At 41.9% G+C, this 24,737-nt stretch overlaps 1 protein-coding gene across 2 annotated transcripts in view; it reads left to right on the forward strand.

Moving 5' to 3' along the window:
- SPAG8 (sperm associated antigen 8) overlaps nt 1–24,737 on the forward strand; it is a 953,320-nt gene that overhangs the window by 159,122 nt on the left and 769,461 nt on the right. The window lies entirely within an intron of this gene.

The following is a 24,737-nucleotide window of genomic DNA, read 5'->3' on the forward strand; positions in this document are numbered from 1 at the left end:
TCTGACCACATGCTAATCACCCAAGACATCCACATCCCGCCCTCACCCCCCATTAGGGAAACCACAATAAACAATTTCTCCAAAGCCAACTTCACGCTTCTTAAGACGGAAGTGGCAAACTTCACGACACCCATGCAGACGGACAATAGAGGTATGACTGCTGAATCCTACACAAATGCTCTTTATAAGCAGTTAGACGAGTGCATGGATCGTGCAATCCCTAACAGAGCCAAGATGCTATCCTCCAAAAAAAGGAATCCAATCTGGTGGTACCCTACCATAAACAAACTCTACAACAGAAGAAAGAAACTGTTGCAAAAAAGAGTAAAATCCCATGATTGGAGGAACTCCGTGGTCAGCCTCAGTAAGAAGCTGAGATCCCCTCATAAAATCCTCCAAAGCTAGTTACAAAAACAAAATTGCCACTGATTCTAAAGACAACCACAAAGCATTCTATAGCTATGTCAAGAATCTCAATGGCAACACTCAGATCTGCTCTGAGTTACAGCACAATGGCACTAAATATACAGAACCAACTGATATTGCCAACATCCTGGCAGATAGGTTCAGTGCTGACTTTACCCCCCTCTCACCCCCTAAAAGGCCTGTCTCTATACAGGAAGAATGCAAAGTTCCTGTAATCACAGCTGCACAGGTAAAAACCACACTCTCTAAAGCCAAGAACACAGCATCCATGGGACCCAACAACATCCCAGGCTGCGTTCTACATGAAGTACAGAACCAAAGGTAGAAAAAAAGCAGCTACCACCACTTGGAAAATGAATATTTAATCCAAACAATAAAACAAAACAAGAAATGCAAAGTTTGATGCCTTTCGGGCTTTAAAAAAGGTGGGTTCAGTGTTGAGCATAGATGTTGTTACTTTTGAATGTGAGCAATTTATCTGATGAAGGGCACAACCCGAAAGCACTCATCAAGCTTTGCGTTTCTTGTTTTGTTTCATTGTTTTTATTGAGATGTTGGATTAAATATTAGTTTTCCAAGTGGTGGTAGCTGCTTTTTTCTACATTTGGTTTGACTTTGTTCAGCAGCTTTACCTTGAGTGAGGTCCTCTCTGCTTGTTTCTTGCATTTTGTCCTGTGTATGGAGACCTCACACACAATGGAGAATGTACTGCTTGAGAAGGACAATGTACAACAAGTATTCCCATCCACATGGGTGGATAAGGTCAAGAGAAACTTGGTCTCTGCAGGGAACCATCTGTTACAACTGGATCTACATGTTACTACAGGATGATAGTTATCAGAATCTGTGAGTACTGAGCAAAATTCTAATACTGAAAAACTGTTAAGTGAGTGTGTCAACAAGGTGAACAAACTGAAGCAACTACAATGGCAACAGAATCATTTTGAGGCATGCTTACAGTTTGGTGTGGTTCATGAGGGTCTTTTGTATGCCCTCACAAGGTGACCATTATCCGGAACTCCTTGTCAAGTGGCAGCAGATTAACATTAATATTGGCTTTTCCTATATGTGTTTATTAATGGAGTTTTTTTTTCTCCAGAAGAACAACAGTTAAGCAAAGATGTAGAGTTTCTGCAGAAGCAACTAGAGACTGAGTTTAAGGAGGAGAGATATGTCAGTCAGCTAGAAAATGCTTACTACACTTTTTCCACCATTGATCACAAACTCCAGCAGACTAAAATAAAGAAACTGCAGAGGTATTACAATGATTTTATGAAAGGCCAGATTTTTGTCTGGCTTAAGGAAAACACCAATATTGTGGATATGCAAGCAAATGACTTGACAGAGACTGGGGAAGCCTACTTTTTTGCGGTAGCCCAGGCATAACGGTTTCTATGCCAGCAAGGAGCGGACCAATGAGAGGGGATGCCAGACACCGATGCTGAGCTATTTGACTACAGCAGGGGAGAAGCAGAGTAAGCAAAGCACTATGGAGCCAGGAAAAAGTACAGTGAACTGCAGCTTTAACGCAAATGGAAGGGAAAGTGTGGAAATAAATGATGGACAACAAGAGGAATGGAGAGACTATTGCAGTGATTTGGCTGCTTTAGGCCCAAATCATACAGGGGCTGCTGTGAGCCGCCAAGTTAATTATTCCATTACATGCACAGGAGCACGGCCTAAGGAACCGATTGTTGGGGAGGAGAATGAACGTTTTTTTGTCTCCTTTTTTTTTGTCAGTGAAGAAGAAAGGAGATTGGAAACATCCACAACATGAGAGCAGAGAAAACCAAGAAGCGGAGGATCTCACAGTGACTGGTGATAGTATTGTGCTTAATTTATCTTAGCATGTTTTATCTAGTGATGAGCTATATGTATTAAACAAGGGAATAACTTTTGTCCCGAGTCATGAAAGTATTTTTAGTGAAATAATTTTAGACATTATGATGTTTGGTAGAAATGTAATGTTAAAATATTTATTTGGGGGTAACAACCAGGTGTAACAACACTCCTTGCGACAACCTATACTTTTCTACCAGTGTTCAATCACACCATGCAAACGTTCATCAGGGTTTGTGAACAAGAAATCATGTTGTATTTACAAAATGGACATGGTAGGAAGTTTCATAACTTGACTGTTACACAAAGACTAAAGGATTTACAATATAATACTCAGTCATTAAATCAGCGGATTGGGGGAGGGAATTTGGTAGTGGTGATGAGTAAGAGTTTTTATCATGATAAGTTGGCAGAATTGCTTTCAGACACCTCCACCTTCACTCCTATTTCCCCTGTCAGTGTTAATAATTTCATACAAGAGGTCAGGGATCGACTGAAGCGTATGGAAGCCAAAGGTCTGTTAGATAAGGAGCTCTTACCAAAGGTGCACAAGAACTTGCACAACCCCCCCCCCCCCGAGACCCAATGTCTCAGGGAGGAGATGGATTACTGAAAACATTTCCATGTGGTTAGAGTGTATGTTGAGACCTTGTCTGAACTCCTTGAGTGAGGTATTAAGAGATACAGGACATTTTCTGACATCATTGAGAGAGAGTATAGGAGCAGGTGAGGAAGGGCATTATATTGTGGTGACACTTTATGTGAAAAGTCTTTTCACTGTAATAAGTAATGATTATGGCATAGATGTAGTCTCTCGAATACTGGCAGAACTGAATTTGATGGAGAAGGGTAGAATAGAGTAGATTGCGACTCTTCTGGATATAGTTTTAGAAAACAATGTATTCACCTGCATAGGACGTTTCTACCGGCAGACACAGGGGGTAGCAATGGGCACCCCCTGTGCAAATACATATGCTAACCTGGTACTGTCACAATGGGAGAACAAGTACGTGATGGGGTCCCACAAAAATGGAGGGACAAGTTACGCCAATATAGGCGTTTCGTGGATAATATTTTTTTGTTGTGGAAAGGGGAAGAAACAGAGCTGTTTAATTTTGTTAAGTACTTAGTATCAACTACAACCTTTCTTAGATTTTCAGTGAGATTTCCAGTACAGAGATAGACTTCTTGGATGTCAGGGTGATCCAAGATGGGGGGGAGGTTTAAGACAACCCTATACAGAAAAGAATGTTGGAAGAACAGCATACTGACACAGAACAGCATGCAGCCTAGGTTCACTTTTGATAACATTGTTACTGGACAGCTAGGGTGAGTATCTAGACTATGCACAGAGAAAAGTAATTGTAAAGAGGAAGTGAGACGCTTGGAAGGTAATTTCATAGAAAGAGGTTAAAATAGGCAGAAGGTCCAGTGGATTATACAGACCAATAGAGATTTCAGGAAAGATAGAATGTGTCCATGGTTGAAACATGATGCAGGGAGGGTTCCTGCGGTCAACAGTGGACAGAGACAGAGTGGTAAAATGAGACTTATGTTCACATATAGCAACAGCATACATAAGGTATGTAATATAGTCAGACAGAATTGGAAAATCTTACTTTCTGATGAGAGGATCACAAAGGTTGTGCGGGAAGAACTCAGTTTTGGCTTCAGGAGGAATAAAAACTTGAAAGACCTACTGAGTAATGAGGGCAGACGTGACGAACAGCAGATTGAAGTGAGGAGAAGCACTAGACCATGTGGGTCATGTAAGGCATGTACCCTTGACAAGAAAATACAGCAGTCAGTTGTTCTTTGATGCAAAAAATCCAAGTTTAATTCACACAAGCAGTTTCCAAGGTTTAAGATCAAAGCACATAAAGGCACATAAACACCCTTCACCAACTCAGCGTTTTCATCTACTTAAAACAGACTTCATCAGATGCAGACTCATACCAAACTACACATATTTATATCAATTAATATTTAAATTATCCAATCAGCAACCCTGGATAAAGGCATGAGTTTTAAGCTTTTTTAATCAAACTTTGCATTTCTTGTTCTGTTTTATTGTTTTTATTGAGCTGTTGGATGTTCACAAAGCCAGTGTGCTGAACAGTCACAGCCCTTAAGGCTAAACAACACACCTGATACACTTGTAATAGGTGACTCTATCGTCAGGCACACTGACGTCCTGCTCACCAGGCTGAACAAGGAGAAGGTCACGGTGAGCAGCCTGTCTGGCGCTAGGATCCGCCACATAACACAAGCACTCAGGTCACTCCAAGGCAAGTACAAATATGACTCAGTCATTGTCCATGCTGGTGTGAATGACCTGAGACGTACCTCCCTGGACTACATGAAAAGAGACATAGAGGAGCTCTCTGAGCATGTAGCCCAGGCTGGTATGACCCTGACCTTGAGTAGCATCTTACCCTCACCAAGAATGATGCCACAGTATGAAGACAAGATGATCAATTTCAACAATTGGCTTAAGTATTGGTGTCATTCAAAGGGGATCCAATGCCTATCAGCTTGGGATGATATGCACGACAAGCCACAATGCTTTGCTAGGGACGGCTTGCACCTGTCACCCCTGGGCTTTCGGATATTGGCAAAGGCTCTTGCTACCCCCATAGTGCCTTTTTTAGGCAAGGCTCAAAAGACAAACCCACCTCCATAGGTATCTCAAGGGATAAGAAACTAAGAGTAATGCTACTCAATGCTAGAAGTCTAAACCTCAAGATGCACGCACTCGAAACTCTCCTTAGCATGGAGAACATTGATATCTGTGCAGTAACAGAAACCTGGTTCAGGGGTCCCGAGAGCACCCCAGCACTACCAGGTTATACCTCATACCATGCTTTTCGGCCCCAAAACTTGGACCGAACCACAAAAGGAGGGGAGTATCGATATTCATCAAAGATACCCACACCTCCAGGTTGGTGGCAAAGCACGAAGCATCAGAGACTATCCATGTGCAACTAACAGTGGGTAAAACTGCATTCCAGTTTATAGCCTGCTACAGACCACCCTCCCAAACCCAGGAACCCCACTCGGCCTTCCTGAGAACACTGGAAAATATGAAGGTCTCTCCGAACACCATTATATTGGGCGACTTCAACTACCCAAACATAGATTGGGAGCATTACTCTAGCTCCAACACCCTTGCCCAAAGGTTCCTAGAATTCATAAACTCAAATGCTATGGAACAACTTGTTACCACTCCCACAAGAGGGGAAAACATACTGGACCTGATCATCACCAACATGGGGACTCTATGCTCCAGACCAGAAGTGTATCCCTCACTGGTAAGATCAGACCATAAACTGATCTCACTGGATATTCACATCCCGACCCCACCCTCTGCCCAGAAAACCACAGTGAAAAACTTCTCTAAAGCAAATTTCACACTCCTCAAAACCGAGGTGGAATCCTTCAAAGCCCCCGGGCTGTGGAAAATACGGCCCAGACCGCAGAATCCTTTATAAATGCATTCTATGAACACCTTCAGGACTGCATGGATTATGCAATCCCAGATAAAACCAAGACCCAATCCTCCAAAGGCAGACGACCTGTCTGGTGGACCCCAGCCATAAACAAACTATACAATAGAAGGAGGAAGCTACTACATGATAGAGCAAAATCCCAAAAAGGGAAGGCATCTCTGATCAGTATTAGCAAAAAACTAAGGGCACTCATAAAATCGTCAAAGGCCAGCTTCGAGAGAAAAATTGCACAGGACACTAAGGATAATCACAAGGCTTTCTTTAGTTATGTTAGGAACCTGGGTGGGAATTCCCAGATATGCTCAGAATTAGTCCAAAATGACAAAAAATACACTGATCCCACAGACATTGCCAACATCCTAGCTGACAGGTTCAGCGCAAACTTCTCTCCCCCCTCCCCACCAAAAGGACAAATATCTATCCCAGCAGAGTGCTGTCCCCCTGACATCTCAGATGCTCAGGTGGGAGCCGCCCTCTCCAAAGCAAAAAACACAGCATCAATGGGACCAGACGGTGTCCCAGGCTGCATCCTACATGAACTCCAAGAAGAGCTAAACCCAAACATAAAACTACTGTTCAATCTCAGCCTTTCTACAGGATATGTACCCAAAGAGTGGCGTACAGCAACAGTGGTCCCTCTCCACAAAGGTGGTGCCTCAACGGACCCTGGAAACTATCGCCCATAAGCCTGACTAGCTTGGTCTGCAAAGCTATGGAAAGGATCATCATGGACCTCATAAATAAAGATATTGGGGACCTACAGACACTGGATCCTACCCAGTTTGGCTTTGTTAAGGGCAGATCCTGCCTCTTAAACCTGGTTGACTTCTTTGAAACAGTCACCAAGGCCATTGACGAAGGGAAGGTGGTCCACACAGCCTATCTGGACCTCGCAAAAGCCTTCGATACAATACCCCACTCGGGCATTATAGATAAGCTCACCAGCTTAAATATAAACCCCTATGTCACTAGATGGGTTGCAAACTGGCTCAAGGACAGAACCCACATGGTTAGAATTGCTGGAGCCATGTCAGACTCCAAACCAGTTACAAGTGGCGTCCCACAAGGCTCAGTCCTGGGACCTCTCTTGTTTGGTATATATTTCTCGGAGGTACAGGCCAACACGGAAGGACTGTGGCTGACCAAGTTCGCAGATGACTGCAAACTGGGCGCCATAATCGACTCTCCAGCCGACACAAGCATCCTCCAAAAGGGCCTCATAGAAACAGACAACTGGTGCCAGAGCCATGGCCTCAAGCTAAACATCAAAAGTGTATAGTCATCCCTTTGGCAAAACAAAGTGCCCACAAATTACCACATAGGTGGTAATCCATTAAGTACAGAAGAAGTAATTAGGGACCTGGGGACCCAAGTTGATAGCAATCTCTCATTTGACAACCACGTGGCCAAAGTGGTTAGAAAAACATTTTATATAGCCCACCTAATCATGAAGGGATTCACATCTAGATTAGGGAGGTCATCGTGCCTCTTTACTCATCCCTCATCAGGCCCATAATTGAGTACAATGCCCCTTTTGGGATGTACCTTACCAAACACCTGCAGCAACTGGAAAGACCCCAAAAGTACCTCACCAAGAGGATCAAAGGGCTCAAACAGATGCCATATGCTGCCCGGTTAAAGAAACTCCAGCTCTACTCAGTGGCATACCGCCTGCTCAGAGGTGACCTGTGCCTGACGATAAGGCCATGTCCAACCCGGAATTAAGGGACATGCTGCACCTCAAAAATCCAAATCCCATCGAGCTACACGCCGAGAGACTTGAACCTCAGCACTGAAATAAATAGGACATGCTGGAGGGACAGATTCATAACCCAGAGGCTCCCTTCACTCTGGAATAAAATCCCAGTCCAGGTTAGGCAGAGTCCCTCATTGACTCTTTTCAAGAGGAATCTTGATGAGTGGATGGGAGATCGTAGGTTTACCCCGGGTATCACTTCTGTGTCACTGTTAGACAGAGGCACAGTATACTAACCTCGAAAAAGGGCATAGCAAAATTAATTTAAAATGGGTGGCGAAAGCCAAACATACTCTGGCTAGGCTTATAAATGCCCTAGGGCAGATAGCCTAGTATGAACCTATGAACCTATGAACCTATAAATATTCATTTTCCAATTGGTGGTAGCTGCTTTTTTCTACATTTGGTTTGACTTTGTTCAGCAGCTTTACTTGAGTGAGGTCTTTTCTGCTTGTTTCTTACGATCTACAGAAGGAACTGCACCCCTAAGTACCATGTTCAGTCATAGCCTCACCTCAGGCTTTGTTCCCACTGAGTGGCGCACAGCGACTGTTATCCCACTTCACAAAGGGGGAGTCACCACGGACTCTGGGAACTACTGCCCCATTAGCCTGACGAGCCTGGTCTGCAAGGCTATGGAACATATCATCGTGGAACTTATAAACAATGACATTGGTAATCTCTAATCTCTAGACCCCACTCAGTTCTGGTTTATAAAAGGCAGACCATGTCTCCTAAACCTGATAGACTTCTTTGAAGCAGTCACCAAAGCTGTAGATGAGGGTAAGCTGATTCACACAGCCTATCTAGATCTCGCCAAGGCTTTCGACACCATTCCCCACTCTGGAATTGTAGATAAACTCACTAAACTAGGTATAAATCCCTATGTCACAAGATTGTTGCCAACTGGCTCACTGACAGAACCCACACTGTGTAAGTAGCAGACTCCAAATCCGACTTCAGATCAGTGACAAGTGGAGTATTACAGGGTTCAGTCCTGGGTCATCTCCTGTTTGTTATCTACTTCTCAGAAGTACATGCTAACACAGAAGGTCTTTATCTATCTAAGTTCACAGATGACTGCAAACTAAGAGCCATAATCAGAACTCCTAACGCTGTGGACATCCTATAAAAGGGCCTCACTGAGACAGATGCCTGGTGTCAAAGCCATGGCCACAAGCTCAATGCCAAAAAGTGCAATGTCATCCCTTTTGGTAAAAACTCTGTACCCATGAACTACCACATAGGCGGTAGTCTACTTAACACTGAAAGCGTGATAAGAGACCTTGGGACACAGGTGGACAGTAGTCTCTCCTTTGATTATCACATTGCCACAGTAGTCACAAAATCCTTCTACGTGGCACACCTCATCACAAAAGGTTTCTCATCCAGGAAAAAAGAGGTCATTGTTCCCCTCTACTCGTCACTCATTAGATCCATTATAGCGTACAACACCCCTTTTAGTATGTACCTCACAAGACATCTACAACAACTAGAAAGGCTGCAGAAATCTCACAAAGAGGATTACCGGCCTCAAACAGATGCCCTACGCAGATCATCTCAAAAAACTCCAGCTTTACTCCGACGCATATCGCCTACTCAGAGGCGATCTCTGCCTAACATACAAAGCTATGTCAAACCCAGAGCTGTTGGACATGCTCCACGTAAAGAAATCCCAATCCCTCTGAGCTACATGCTGTAGGGACCTAAACTTTGCCACCACAATAAACAGAACATGCTGGAGGGATAGATTCCTATCCCAGAGACTTCCCATACTCTGGAACAATCTACATATCTACATCAAAAAAAGTTCCTCATTAGCACTCTTCAAGAAAAATCTTGATGACTGGATGGGAGATGGGGAAAAGGAAATATATCCTTTTCCCCTCTGTAGTGCGATCTTGGAGTTAGTATATTTAAGTAGGGGGGGTGTGAGCTTGCCCCCCCCCGCAAAGCTGCGTTTTCTTTGGCTTTTTTTTTATTTTACAAATTTGGTGAATCGGCTTTTGCGAAATTGCACATTTGTTGAAGTGCACTTTCGTGGAAGTGGGGTCCTACTTTTCTTTTCTGAGATTATGTAATTCTGATAAAGAAAAGTAGACCCATGTGTGTGTGTGTGTGTGTGTGTGTGTGTGTGTGTGTGTGTGCGCGTGTGTGTGTGTGTGTGTGTGTGTGTGTGTGTGTGTGTGTGTGTGTGTGTTTGTGTGTGTGTGTGTGTGTATGTGTGTGTGTGTGTGTGTGTATGTGTGTGTGTGTGTGTGTGTGTGTGTGTGTGTGTGTGTATATATATATATATATATATATATATATATATATAGATATGGGAACACTATATAATCTCAAAAGTTTGAAATACCGAATTTCAAACTTTCGAGACCATATAGCCGAAACCCCAAACTACCGAAAGACCAGAAACGTGAATTTCAAAATCCCGACTATCGGGAGTTTGAAAGTTGCGCTTCTGGTGTTGCGGTATGGTGGAAGGGCAGGTATGTATTTCTGTTTAACTGTGTAGGTTAGAGGTTTAGTGTGTAAGTGTGTGTTGTCTGTGTGTGAGGGGGATGTGTAGGCATGTGGTGGTGTATTTATGTGTTTGTCTGGGTAGTGCGACATTGGAGTTAGAATATTTAAGTAGGGGGGTGTGGTGGGTGCAGCTTCCCACATGGGGGTTGCAGGGGGGCTTGCCCCCTTGCTTGTCTGTAGGTTAGGTTTGTGTTTTGGGGGAAGGTGTGTGTATTTGTTTTTGTGTGGTGTATGTTGTGTGTAGTTTTCAGTAGTTTGAATTTTGCGGTTTTGGTTTTTCGGTATTGTAATGTTTCGGGTGTTTGGTTTCGGGATTTTGGGTGTCTGTAGAGTGAGTGTTCGGTATTTAGTAGTGGTTCTATATATATATGTATATATATATATATATATATATATATATATATATATATATATGTGCTTTTTATTGATTAAATCATTTAATTCGGTTTGCTCACTGTTTTAACACAGCTCTATTGAGTTAGGTGACCAACCACTGCTCTGCTGTATTCATCCGTGCAATCCAAGGAATCTTTTATATTCTGCTAACCATAAGTACAATTTTATACTGCATTTTGCCCTTTTAAACTGCATTTTTGCTATATTGTATTTTATTTAAACCGTTTTTGCTGATTTATTGCACATTTTGTCTGCTGTAGCATAGACTAGATTCAGACATGCTGAATCTGGTTCTGTTTGTTAAATGGAGCACTAAACCAGGCTGTCATTTGTTGGAGGGGGACCTCTTGCACCCTTGTGGCAGGAGAGTGCAGTTAGGACTCATCTGACTGAAGGTTGCTGGCAAAGGGCTCAGTTTTGAGCTTTTTTATTGGATAAATTGTTTAATTCAATTTGCTCACTGTTGCTACATAATCTCCACATTTGCGCAGGTTTGTGCTTGTTTTAACACAGCTCCACAAAGATAGGCAACCAGCTACTGCTCTGCTGTGTTCATCTGTTTACGAGTAGCACACCTCCATGCACTGTTGCACATTACTGCATAGTAGGGTAACCATAGGCGGTCACAGAGTAAAAAAATCAGTAGATAAATTTTCCCTTAGTAGCTGCCTGTGATCCATCCGAGAAGTCCTGAAATTGCAATTAGCTGCTCAGAGAGTACATCAGCTGTGTTTTTGCTTCTTGTCTGTCCCAAAACCAGCAAATCTACAATAGTCTCATACTATTTAGAGAATGCCTGGTAGTGTTGACCCTTTATTGAGCACCCCATTAGTATAGACCCCATTTAGAGCACCCAGTTATACCACACCCCTGCATTTTCTCTCCCCACTGTGAAAATAGGATTTAATTTACGATTACGGATGGTCAGTTTCCCCTCCACTTCCCCTACCAGACTGACTGACATAGGTATCCTGAGGCAGTGTAGCAACTGCCTCATGTACACTGACAACCCTGTACTCCTAAATCACCCAAGTACAATTTGTGAGAGATGCATCTACACTAAGAATCTGGAATCCTTGCTCTTTCGTGCACAGAACAGTAATACTGAACAGGTTGTCAGCTCACATACCATGCACCCAACACACAAGCCAACACACATAGAAGTACTCATCAGACACCTACCTAAACACCAGAGACCTTCTAAACACAAACATGCTGCACGTAATACAGCACCTACATCATTCAATACACACAAAAACACGAGCACCAGTGTCTCACGAAATAAGCCCCTAAAGAAAAGCACATTTAAACCAATTTTTTTAGTTATAGGTGACTCCGTTGTGAGACACACAGATGTCCCATTCACCAGGCTGGACAAGGAGAAGGTTCCGTTTAGCTGTCTAGTGGGTGCCAGGATCCGTTAGATCATGCATGCACTCAAGTCTTTCAACAAGTACCATTCTGACTCAGTCATAGTTCATGTTGGTATGAATGACTTGAGAAGTACCTCACTGGGCTATATGAAGAGAGACATGATTGAGCTCAATGAATATGTGTCCCAGGCAGGTATGTCCTTAGCCTTGAGCAGCATTCTACCCTCGCCTAAGATGATACCACAATATAACAGGAAATGATTGACTTCAACAGTTGGTTTAGTTTCTGGTGTCATTCTAAGGGGGTCCAGTTCCTGTTAGCCTGGGATGACATGGTTGATAGACTATGCTGATTTGCAAGAGATGGTCTTCACCTGTCACCTCTAGGCTTTCGGTTATTGGCTAAGACACTTGCCTCCCTCATAGTGCATTTTTTAGGCAAGGTCTCAAGTACAAAATTTGTAATGTGAAAATATCAGTCACAAATAAATTAACGGTTATGCTGCTAAACGCTTGGAGTTTAAATCAGAAACTGCACTGTCTGGAATCACTGCTCTCCCTGGAAGATGTTGACGTCTGAGCAGTCAAAGAAATTTGATTCAGGGTCCCAGAGAATACTCCAACCTTGCAAGGCTACAATGCCGTCCACATTTTCAGACCACAAAATGAACATATGAGAACTAAAAGAGGAGGAGTATATATCTTCATCAAAGATAAATACACATCTAGACTGGCTAGACAGGAAAGCCCCATAGAGTTTCTCCTAGTTCAGCTAACTGTGAGCAAGATCCCCCCTTCACGTCATCGTTAGCTATAGCCCCCATGAATGAACCAAGATACCCACCCTGTTTACGTGACCCTATTTGAGTCAAACAAATTACAATCAAACACTTTAGTCATGAGTGATTTTAATTATTTTTCCTCCATTGACTGGGAAACTTATACAGGTACCAACATGCTTGCACAAAGGTTCCTAGACTTTAACACTAATGCCCTGGAGCAAGTAATATGCAAACCCATAAGGGGCTCAAATATTCTTGACCTGGTTCTCACTAACATAGGTGACCATTGTACCACCACAAGTATAGGACCCTCACTGGTTAAATCTGATCATAAATCAGTCACATTTGAAGTACTATAATACCTGAACCTATTTTAGGTCAAATCAGAAATTTGCTAAAGCTAACTATGCCCTCCTAAGGGATGTCATAAATAAATTCCAAGCTCCTGTTCCCGTAAATGGCATTGAAAACTATACTAAGGTATGCACAAATGCCCTATACAAACATACGAATGTATTGCTATAGCTGTACTTGATAGGATCAAAACAAGATCCTCAAGAAAAAAGCAAGCCTCCCTGGTGGACATCTAGCATTAATAAGTTATACAACAAGAGGAAGACGTTGCTGTCTAGGAATAAAAAAGAGAGATCCCAGCACTGGAAGAATACCCTCCACTGCTTGAATAAACAAATAAGACAACTTGTAAAATCCTCTAAGGGCAACTTCGAAAGAAATTTAGCAACTAAAAATAATGGTAACCATAAGGCATTCTTCAGCTATATTGGTAACCTAAAAGGTAGGATCGAGATGTGTGCTGAACTAGCTGTGGATGGTATCACACACACTGATCTTGTGAAAAAAGCTAACCCATTAGCTGACAGGTTTGGTGAAAATATCACCCCCCCCCCTTTGCTCCCTCCAAACATTCCACAAAGCATTCCCACTACATCTCCCCCACCTTACATCTCCAAAGAGAAAGTCATTAATGTTGTCTCCAAGGCTAAAACATAACCTGTATGGGACCAAATGGCACCCCAGGTTGCATTTAAATGGTCCAAAACATGAGTTAGCAACTCCATTAGGTATTATCTTCAACCACAGCCTGAGTACTGGTTTTGTCCCTGCTGAATGGAAAGCAGCAGCAGTCCTCCCCCCATCATAAAGGGGGTACAGCAAAAGACTCTGGTAACTACAGACCCATAAGCTTAACTAGCTTTATCTGTAAAGCAATGTAGCAAATCATCATGGACCTTATAAATAAGAATATAGGTTATCTTCAAACCTTTGATCCAAGACAGTTTGATTTTGTCAAAGGCAGGCCATGCCTGTTAAACCTGGTGAACTTCTTCAAAAACATTACCAGAGTCACTGACAAAGGCAAATCTGTGCTTGCAGCCTACCCTGACTTTGCCAAGGCCTTTAACACAATCCCACATTCAAGCATCATTGATAAACTCTCCCAGATGAATATCAACCCTTATGTCTTCAGATGGGGTGCTAATTGGCTCACCAACAGATCACACTCAGTCAAAGTTGGGGACTTTACCTCAGCCAGCAAACCTGCCATCAGAGGGATTCCACAGGGGTCATTGCTGGGCCCCCTATTGTTTGGAATATACTTCTCAGAAATTCAGGAAAAAAACAGATGGGCTGTGGCTGTCTAAGTATGCTGATGATTGCAAATTAGATGCAATCATTGAATCCCCAAAGATGTCAATATACTTCAAGAGGGACTTCACAAACCACTGACTGGAGCCAAAGCCATGGACTCAAACTTAGTGCGAAAAAATGCATTCTCATCCCCTCTGGTAAAAAAAATATCCCTACAGACTATCTTATAAATAGTAATAATACCCTAAGTAACAACTCCGCAATGAGAGGCTTGGGAACACAAGTTGACTGTAGTCATAGGTGACTCTATAGTCCGGCACACTGATGTCCCTCTCACCAGGTTGAATAAGGAGAAAGTTACAGTCAGCTGCCTGTCGGGTGCCAGGATCCGCCACATAACGCATGCACTCAAGTCACTCCACAACAAGTACAAATATGACTCTGTCATTGTCCATGTTGGAGTGAATGACTTGAGACGTACCTCCCTGGACTACATGAAAAGAGACAAGGAAGAGCTCTCGGATCATGTGGCCCAGGCAGGTATGACCCTAGCCCTGAGTAGCATCCTGCCTTCGCCCAGAATGATACCACAATATAAGGATAAAATGATTGACTTCAACAATTGGCTAAGCTTATGGTGTCATTCAAAGGGGATCCAGTATCTGTCTGCCTGGGATGACATGATTGACAGACCACGATGCTTTGCCAGAGATGGTCTGCACCTGTCGCCCCTGGGATTCAGGTTACTGGCTAAGGTTCTTGCCACCCCTATAGTGCCTTTTTAGGCAAACTTCAAAGGACAAAACCACCACCATAACAGGTACAAGCATGCAAAATCTGAAGGTAGTGCTACTCAATGCTAGAAGTCTAAACCTCAAAATGCACTCTCTCGAGGCACTCCTAAAAATGGAGAACATCGATATCTGTGCAGTAACTGAGACCTGGTTCAAGGCTCCAGAGAGCACCCCTGCAATACCAGGCTACAACTCTTACCACACTTTTCGGCCACCAAACCAGGACCGAAACACTAAAGGTGGAGGAGTGTCAATATTCACCAAGGATATTCACACCACCAGGCTAGTTGGCCAACACAATGTGTCTGAAATTCTCCAAGTGCAACTAACACTAGGTAAGACTGCAATCCAAATTGTAGCTTGCTACAGATCCCCCACCATACCCCAAGATTCTCACTACACCTTTCTAAACATACTGGAAAATATTAAGATAGAACCAAACACCCTAATATTGGGTGATTTTAACTACCCTGCCATTAACTGGGAAAACTACTCATGTCCCAACACCTTTGCACAACGGTTCTTGGAATTCATAAATTCCAATGCCCTGGATCAACTAATCCATAGTCCCACCAGGGGCTCCAATATCCTAGACCTGGTCATAACCAACATGGGAAATCAATGCTCCATACCTATGGTCACCCCCTCGTTAGTCAGGTCTGACCATAAGCTAATCACCCTTAACATCCACATCCCACCCCAACCCCCCAGTAAAGAAACCACCATAAAAACTTATCTAAAGCCAACTTCATGCTACTCAAGTCAGAAGTGACAAACTTCATGACACCCATGCAGACGGGAACTGAAAGTTCAACTGCTGAATCCTACACTACGGCACTGTACGAGCACATCCACTCATGCATGAATCGTGCCATCCCAAATAGAACCAAAATGCTCTCATCCAAAAAAGGAAGCCAATCTGGTGGTCCCCTGCCATAAACAAACTTTACAACAAAAGGAAGAAACTTTTGCAGAAAAGAGGAAAATCCCAGGATGCAAAAACTGCCTTACTAGCCTCAGTAAGAAACTGAGATGCCTCATAAAATCCTCCAAAGCTAGTTACGAAAATAAAATTGCCAAAGATTCCAAAGACAACCACAAAGCATTCTATAATTATGTCAAGAATCTAAATGGCAATGCTCAGATCTGCTCTGAGCTAAAACAGAATGGCATTAAATATACTGATCCGAAGGATATTGCCAATATCCTGGCAGATCGATTCAGTGCCAACTTCACCCCGCTCACCCCTAAATGGCCCATCTCAATACCGGAAGATTGCCAAATTCCAGTAATAACGGCCACACAGGTACAAAACGCACTCTCTAAAGCCAAGAATACAGCATCCATGGGACCAGATGACATCCCGGGCTGTGTACTACATGAACTACAATATGAACTGGCACCTCACCTAAGTGTCATGTTTAATCATAGCCTCACCTCAGGTTTCGTGCCCACTGAGTGGCGCAGAGCTATAGTTATCCCAATCCACAAGGGGGGATCCACCTTGGATCCCGGAAACTACCGTCCCATCAGTCTGACAAGCCTTATCTGCAAGGCCATGGATTGTATTATCATGGAACTTATAAACAAAGACATTGGCAACCTTCAAACACTGGACCCCACCCAGTTTGGGTTTGTGAAGGGCCGATCTTGTCTCCTGAACCTGATTGACTTCTTTGAATCAGTCTCCAGAGCCATGGACAAGGGTAAGGTGGTCCACACAGCCTATCTAGACCTTGCCAAGGCCTTTGACACCATCCCCCACTCTGGAATCATAGATAAACTTACTAAGTTGGGCATTAATCCTTATGTCACCCAATGGGTTGCTAAATGGCTTACTGATAGAACCCGCACTGTAAAAGTAGCCGACTCCAAATCCAGCTCCAGACAAGTGACAAGTGGAGTACCTCAGGGTTCAGTCCTGGGGCCGCTCTTGTTTGGCATCTACTTCTCTGAAGTACAGGTCAACACTAAGGGACTCTGGCTAACAAAGTTTGCAGATGACTGCAAACTGGGAGCCATTATTGAATCCCCAAATGATGTGGATACTCTACAAAAGGGCCTTACAGAAACAGATGCTTGGTGCCAGAGCCATGGGCTCAAGTTCAATGCCAAGAAATGTATTGTTATCCCCTTTGGGAAAAAACATGTAACCATGAATACCATATAGGTGGCAGTACACTAAACACAGAAAGTGTGATAAGAGACTTAGGGACACAGGTGGACAGTGGTCTCACCTTCGATAACCACATCGCCACAACAGTCAGGAAATCCTTCTATGTGGCACACCTCATCACGAAGGGCTTTTCATCCAGAAAAAAGGAGGTCATTGTCCCACTGTACTCATCCCTCATTAGACCCGTTATAGAATACAATGCCCCATTTGGTATGTACCTCTCAAGACATCTGCAACAACTGGAAAGGCCTCAGAAATACCTCACTAAAAGAATCACAGGCCTAAAGCAGATTACCTATGCTGACCGCCTTAAAAAACTCCAGCTATACTCTGTCGCATATCGTCTACTCAGAGGCGATCTCTGCTTAACATACAAGGCCATGTCAAACCCAGAGCTGTTGGACATGCTACACTTAAAGAAATCCCAATCCCTCAGAGCTACACGCTCCAGGGATCTAAACCTTGTCATCACAATAAACAAAACATGTTGAAGGGATAGGTTCCTGACCCAGAGACTCCCCAGACTCTGGAATAGATTGCCCATACATGTCAAGCAGAGTGCCTCTTTGGACCTCTTCAAGAGGAACCTTGACGATTGGATGGGAGAAAGGAAATTCACCCCAGGGATCACGTCAGTCGCCCTGCTAGACAGGGGTCCAGGAAAGTAAATAATGTGGGAAGAAATATTCAGGGAATTGTTATGGCTAGGCTTGTATAGGCCCTAGGGCTGATAGCCTAGTACTAACCTATGAACCTATGAACCTATGAACCTAAACTTTGACCACTATGTGTTTACTGCAGTAGGGAATGCATTATATGTCGCACACCTCATTAGCAAAGGCATTGCCTCAAGAGCAAAAGAGGTTATAACATCCCTGTACTCGACCCTCATCAGGCAAATAATTGAGTACAATGCTCCCTTTGATATGTACCTTACCAGGCACTTGCAGCAACTTGAGAGTCCTCAGAAATTTCTAACCAAGAAAACTGAGGGTCTCCAGCACATATCATACATTGACAAACTGAAGTTGCTGTACTCAGTAGCATAAAGACTACTTAAAGGTGACTTGTGCCTGGCCTACAGAGCAATCTCTGATCCAAACCTAATGGAAATGCTGCACATCTGCAAGTCAAATGGGACAAGGGTCACCTGCTCCAGAGACCTTAACCTGGACTGCGACATAAATAGGACCTGCTGGAGAGACAGCTCTGTCTCTCAAGAGGCTGCCACTCCTCTGAAATAGGTTACCAGTTCATATCAAACAAAACCCCTCTATGACCCTGTTTATGTAGCCTGGATGACTGGATGGGAAACCATAAATTCATGCCACGCATGTCACTTATGACTCTCCTGGATATGGGCAGTCATTGCTAACTACACTCTCGAGTTTAGGCAAGATCCCTTAAATTGTTTTTTTCTAGTATTATATTGGCTACACACAGTTAGGCTTATAAAGACCTTCGGGTCAGTAGCCCAGTAACCACCTAGGAACCTAAGAACTGATATATGTGTATGATTTTACATTATATATATATATATATATATATATATATATATATATATATATATACATACATATATATATATATATATATATATATGATATTCATCCACAGCCCCTATATATATATATATATATATATATATATATATATATATATATATATATATATATATATATATATATATATATATATATATATATATATATATATATATATATATATATATATACATGATATTCATCCACAGCCCCTTTTTTCCCATTTTTCACATGGGGTCAGGGTGTCACTTCAACAGTGACAATCAAAGGTCCCAGTGGTTATTAGTCTAGTATACATCTATGAACCTAAATGAATATAGTCACACTAAATTTCCTGAGGAAGGCTGAACAGGAACATATTGCTGACTGGATATCTCTGCACCAGCAAGCAGAGGTAAAAGTAAATAAAAATAACTCCCTAAACTCAATAAATAAATAGATAAATAAGTAGAGATTATTTTATTGAATGGGGCTACACAGAAAATAATATGAAAAATTTCCTATAAATAGGCTCAAACCAATAACACTGCTTTTCTGAGAGAGTACTTGGCACCACAACACCAACAAGAAGCCAGCAATCCACTGCTGCAGTTATATTCTTCAGTGCTAGAGCTGCTCATACTATTCTTGGACGATATTTGTATTTTTTGGGTGGGGCCTATTCATGGTATAGAAGAATTTATATCCTATACTAATTCTACAACCACCTTTTTAAAGTTTACTCATCAGGTATCTGATAAAATTCTGAACTATCTGGATATTACACTTACCAAGGAAATGCAGGGGTTTAATTCTTGTATTTATCGGAAACCCACTTTCTCAAATAACTATTTGCACTACCACAGTTCACATCCTAGATTTCAAAAGAGAGGAATTTTGAAGGGACAATTTGTTAGGGTTTCACGTATGACCTCCCAAGATTTGTAGTTTAGTATTGAGTGTGATAAGCTTACTTCACTGTTTCTCGAAAGAGGTTATCCCATCTCTTTGATTAATTCAGTCAAAGAGGAAGTTTTTCAAGCAAGAAGCACTAGATTTAGTCCTATTTTGGGCAAAGGGAGTTTAGAATCCCTTAATCATACTGGGGATGAGGTTTTGGCTTTTAACAATGGCCAATTTGTATTTATCACACAATTTAGTGCTAATATTGGACATGTTACCAATATTATCAATAAGGAATTAAAATCTTTTCAGGACTTGACTGACCTTAGTAATTTCAAGGACAACACATTTAAAATTGTTTATAGAAGGGGATTTAACATTAAAAGGGCTCTGGAACAGGAAATTCATCCACTACACGTGAGTGGGCAGAGGAAAGGGACATATAAGTGTGGACACTGTCCTCAGTGTAAATACATGGTTCATGATGACCATGTGTACTTGGAAGCTAGAAACAGGAGAATTTCTTCTATTAAATTTTACAACTGTAATTCAATTGGTGTTATCTATGTGGCAGTGTGTCAGTCTTGCCAGGCATTTTATGTCGGCAAGACTGAAAGGCAGCTCAAGAGACGTGTTTACGAACACTATTACGATATGCAGAAATTTAATATCAAGAATGCACTTTATAAACATATTAATACTTGTATAGGAGCAATCTTTTTGTTTTTTGTATTAGATTCTGTCCCCAGAGACATCAGGAGAGGGCAGTGGGAAGCACGACTTGCTCATCGGGAAACATATTGGCAAATTTTGCTTGATTCAAATAGATTCCCTGGCCTTAATGATTCTATATCTATAGTGCCTTATTTGAAACTTAAGGCAGGGAGAATTTAAGGAATTTTTTATTTAATACAATAGTACTTGTATAGCTTTATTTATGATTAGCTAAATATTTGTGTCCAATTTAATAGTTTTAATTGCAATTTTATACATATTTTTTATAAATATGTTTGATTTATTAACATTTTATAATGGAATATGATCATGAATTTTGTTATTTATGGTTTATGTTTTTTAAATATATTATATTATGTTTGTATATACCTATCCATTGTTTATGTACAGTTTTTTATTTTGGTATGTTATGGCTTTAAAAGAATGCAATTAATTTCATCAATTATTTAATTGCCTTTAATGACGGGTGTGTATATATATGTGATGTGGTCATGAATGGTTTTTATCTGATGAAGTCACTTTTTTGACGAAAACGTGTATTGCTTATTTGTGGCGTTAAAATAAATGTTATCATCTTTGAAGAATTGGTGCCTTATTGTGAGCTGTGTGAATACACTTCCGCTCCTAGGTGGTGGCTGATACCTGAGCTGTTTGCTGTAGTTAACCAATGAATGCTAAAGTTGACAAACCGCAAGTTCGTGGAAATGCTGGGGTGCAGGATAACAGTAAATCCAAGTAGCAAAATCAAGGGGTGAGTGGAGCAGCAGCACTACCGCGTAGGCGACCCAGTTGAAGGAGGTGAGGTGGTGTATCCTAACCTGGAGATCAGGAAGAAAAGTTTTTCACCCCTTGATTTTGCTACTTGGATTTACTGTTATCCTGCACCCCAGCATTTCCACGAACTTGCGGTTTATCAACTTTAGCATTCATTGGTTTTCTTCAGTTCCTGGTATCTCTTGTTTGCTGTAGTTGTTGGTGGTTAGACTTTACAGCGTTCTTTTTAGTTTGTTGATATATATATATATATATATATATATATATATATATATATATACATGATATTCATCCACAGCCCATTTTTTCCCATTTTTCACATGGGGTCAGGGTGTCACTTCAACAGTGACAATCAAAGGTCCCAGTGGTTATTAGTCTAGTATACTCCTATGAACCTAAATGAATATAGTCACACTAAATTTCCTGAGGAAGGCTGAACAGGAACATATTGCTGACTGGATATCTCTGCACCAGCAAGCAGAGGTAAAAGTAAATAAAAATAACTCCCTAAACTCAATAAATAAATAGATAAATAAGTAGAGATTATTTTATTGAATGGGACTACACAGAAAATAATATGAAAAATGTCCTATAAATAGGCTCAAACCAGTAACACTGCTTTTCTGAGAGAGTACTTGGCACCACAACACCAACAAGAAGCCAGCAATCCACTGCTGCAGTTATATTCTTCAGTGCTAGAGCTGCTCATGCTTTATGATGCATCCTTCTTTTACTTAGTTTGTTATTTGCTTTTCATTGTTCTTGAGTCATTAGTACAGATTTTCAACTCTTGAAGTAGAACTAAAAGCCGATCAAAGTAAAATGCTTCAACCAAAGCTCAACTGCTAATTACCTTTTTCTTAATGGAGCTCTTTCTTGACTCTGAATCACATTTAATTGCTATAGCGCTATTAGAAATTCTAAAGGAAACCCTAATAGCACAATGTCAGTATGTTTTCCTGAATCCTGCACTGTGTGTTTAACTCGCATAGTTTTCAAAATGTGAAAAGTTGATGTGATGTTGTCAATTTTCATTCATTCCTCAACAGTTGGGTTAGGATCTGATCCTCAGATCTGATTTGACTGTTACTATAGCTCATGGTGACCCTAAAGCTCTAAGCTTTTCTCTTACCCACAGTGCACCAACCCCTAACATACCTCAGATCGTTTGCTGCTTTTGCAAAACAGATGTGGTCATCTGAGCTCTCGAGTGTATATTTTTTGTGACTTTTTTCCCTATTTATAGTTTTCTTACACTTAGTGTATCCCTTTTATATGCAATTGCTGGTATTTTCATAGCTATTTCCTTTTTTCTATTTAACTTTTTCTTTATATTTTCTAGTGTATTCTTGTGTACCATTGTTGGTACTTTTTTTTTCTCCCTTGCCCTAATTTCTCCTAACCTTAAACAAAAAAAAAACTCTTCACTATCCTTATTTCTTCATTCTTATTTTTGAAGATGTCTGAGAAATGTCCTCCAGGGTTTCAGAAATGCAAAAAAATGGGGTCATAAGTGTCCGCTTTCAGACCCATGTTTATTGTCCCAGCCCAGACCACCTCAACGTAGATTGTTCTATTTGCAAGAATTTTAACCCGTGAGCTATTGCTGACTGTAACAAGTTAATAGTAAAAGGTTTGTTACCTACTGCTTTGGTCAACCACCTAAGACTATTTTTAAAAAGACTTCAAAAAAGTACCTGTGACTGTCTGGATTTTCCACTCTGTCATCGGAACCTCCAAAAAAAAAAAAAAAAAAAAGGCATAGGATGGCTCTGAAGACTTCACTATTGAAGCCATCACCTGGATATCGAAAAACTTCTTTGGATCTGAGTTTCTTCCAAGAACTTCATATTCTCCAACCGTTGACCCCGTGCTGTCTAGGATCCCATCTCCATATTTGGCAAGATGGCATTCAAAATCTCCTTCTGTAGCCTCTCTCATTCTTCCAGGAGTCTCACCAAATCTGATGTGGATAGGATGATGATGAGGTTTCTCTCTGGGCAGATACAGATGGGGGGGTTCTTCTGACTCCTACCCCTTCATGTCAGGAAGCCTTGGTTTGCTATGGATATCAAAAAACTTCTTTGGATCTGAGTTTCTTCCAAGAACTTCATATTCTCCAACCGTTGACCCCGTGCTGTCTAGGATCCCATCTCCATATTTGGCAAGATGGCATTCAAAATCTCCTTCTGTAGCCTCTCTCATTCTTCCAGGAGTCTCACCAAATCTGATGTGGATAGGATGATGATGAGGTTTCTCTCTGGGCAGATACAGATGGGGGGTTCTTCTGACTCCTACCCCTTCATGGCAGGAAGCCTTGGTTTGCTATGCCCCCTCCATTATTGGCTCCTTCTCTGATCTGGTGGTCCGTTTTGGAACCTTGGATCCGAGTTTGCCAAGACTGTCTGGGTCAGATCCAAGAATATTTTTATCCTCTGATCTGAAGATTTCTCGGAGTGCTCTGGCTCTAATGAGTTCAGAGCCAGATGACTCTGAGTCATAGCGTCCCTGCCGGATCCCAGTTGTTGAAGTTGACTCAGAAGTTGTCGGAGCCATCTCTGCCCCCTTGAAGCCTTGGCATTCGACAGCTTGGCTCCGACTTCTGCCTCAGGTGGAGTGCCTTTAGCAGAGATGGAGCCGATGGTGCAGAGGTTGGGGCTTCATGGCTCCTTCGGGTTCTTTCTCCCCGAGACATTTGCTTTGTGAGGTGGTAGAGCGAGTTTTCTCTGCTCCACAATCATAGATGGTCTCTCTCTCTCCTTGGATCTCCCTTCAGTATTTCTTGTTTCTCTGCACCTTGAGCCTCAGCATTTGAATCCACAGGGACAGCCAGACCAAAATCTCCAGGTTATCCATCAGGGCATCGCCATCTTTTCTGATACTTCTCTGGAGCATCCCTCCAAAGAAGTATCTCGGAAGAGAAAGTGGAAAAGGATGCACTTGAATTCCTCATGAGAATCTATCAGTGAAGATACCAATTTTGATAAAGGGGAAGGATCCTCAGGTTCACCACCAAAAGATGTCTCATTTGGAAACGTCCTAGAGATCCTTAAACAATGGGATAGTTAGTCTTCTGACAATCCTTTTCTGGAAGAATCTGTATTCCTGGAGACATTTGGATCTGGCCCATCTAGCTCCCAGATGACTCTGCTCACTGATGAGCCTATTGATTTGATCTCTAAGTATGAGTGGAAGGAGCCTGATTTGGTTGAACCTGTCCCCAAAAGTCCAGATCAGATTATGGCACCACTGGCAGGAAAGGAGTTTTGGAGTAAGAAAGTACCTGTAAATGCTATGGTTGTGGTGGCGGCCACTAAGAAGGAACTTGGGGAACAGAGTTCCATGGTCCATTTCCCTAACAGAGAGTCTAGGGCTTTGGACAGATTCAGGAAGTATTTCTATGCCTCAGCAGCTTTTGCCCTCAGATTGCTGAACTACCTGACACACTTTACAAGTCTCAAGAGGGGCATGATTAAGGAACTGTCAGAATCCCTTTCTTGCACCAGTACTGCTGAGACTCAGGCTTCTGTAGCCTCACAGTTGGCAACCCTTCAGTTCATCTGAAATTCATCCATGAAGCTTATCTCTTATCAAGCATTTCCATTAGGTCTGGATAC

This window comes from Protopterus annectens, chromosome 1.part1 (genome assembly GCF_019279795.1).
Source record: "Protopterus annectens isolate FY-2018-M chromosome 1.part1, PAN1.0, whole genome shotgun sequence".
Taxonomy (NCBI): Eukaryota; Metazoa; Chordata; order Ceratodontiformes; family Protopteridae; genus Protopterus; species Protopterus annectens.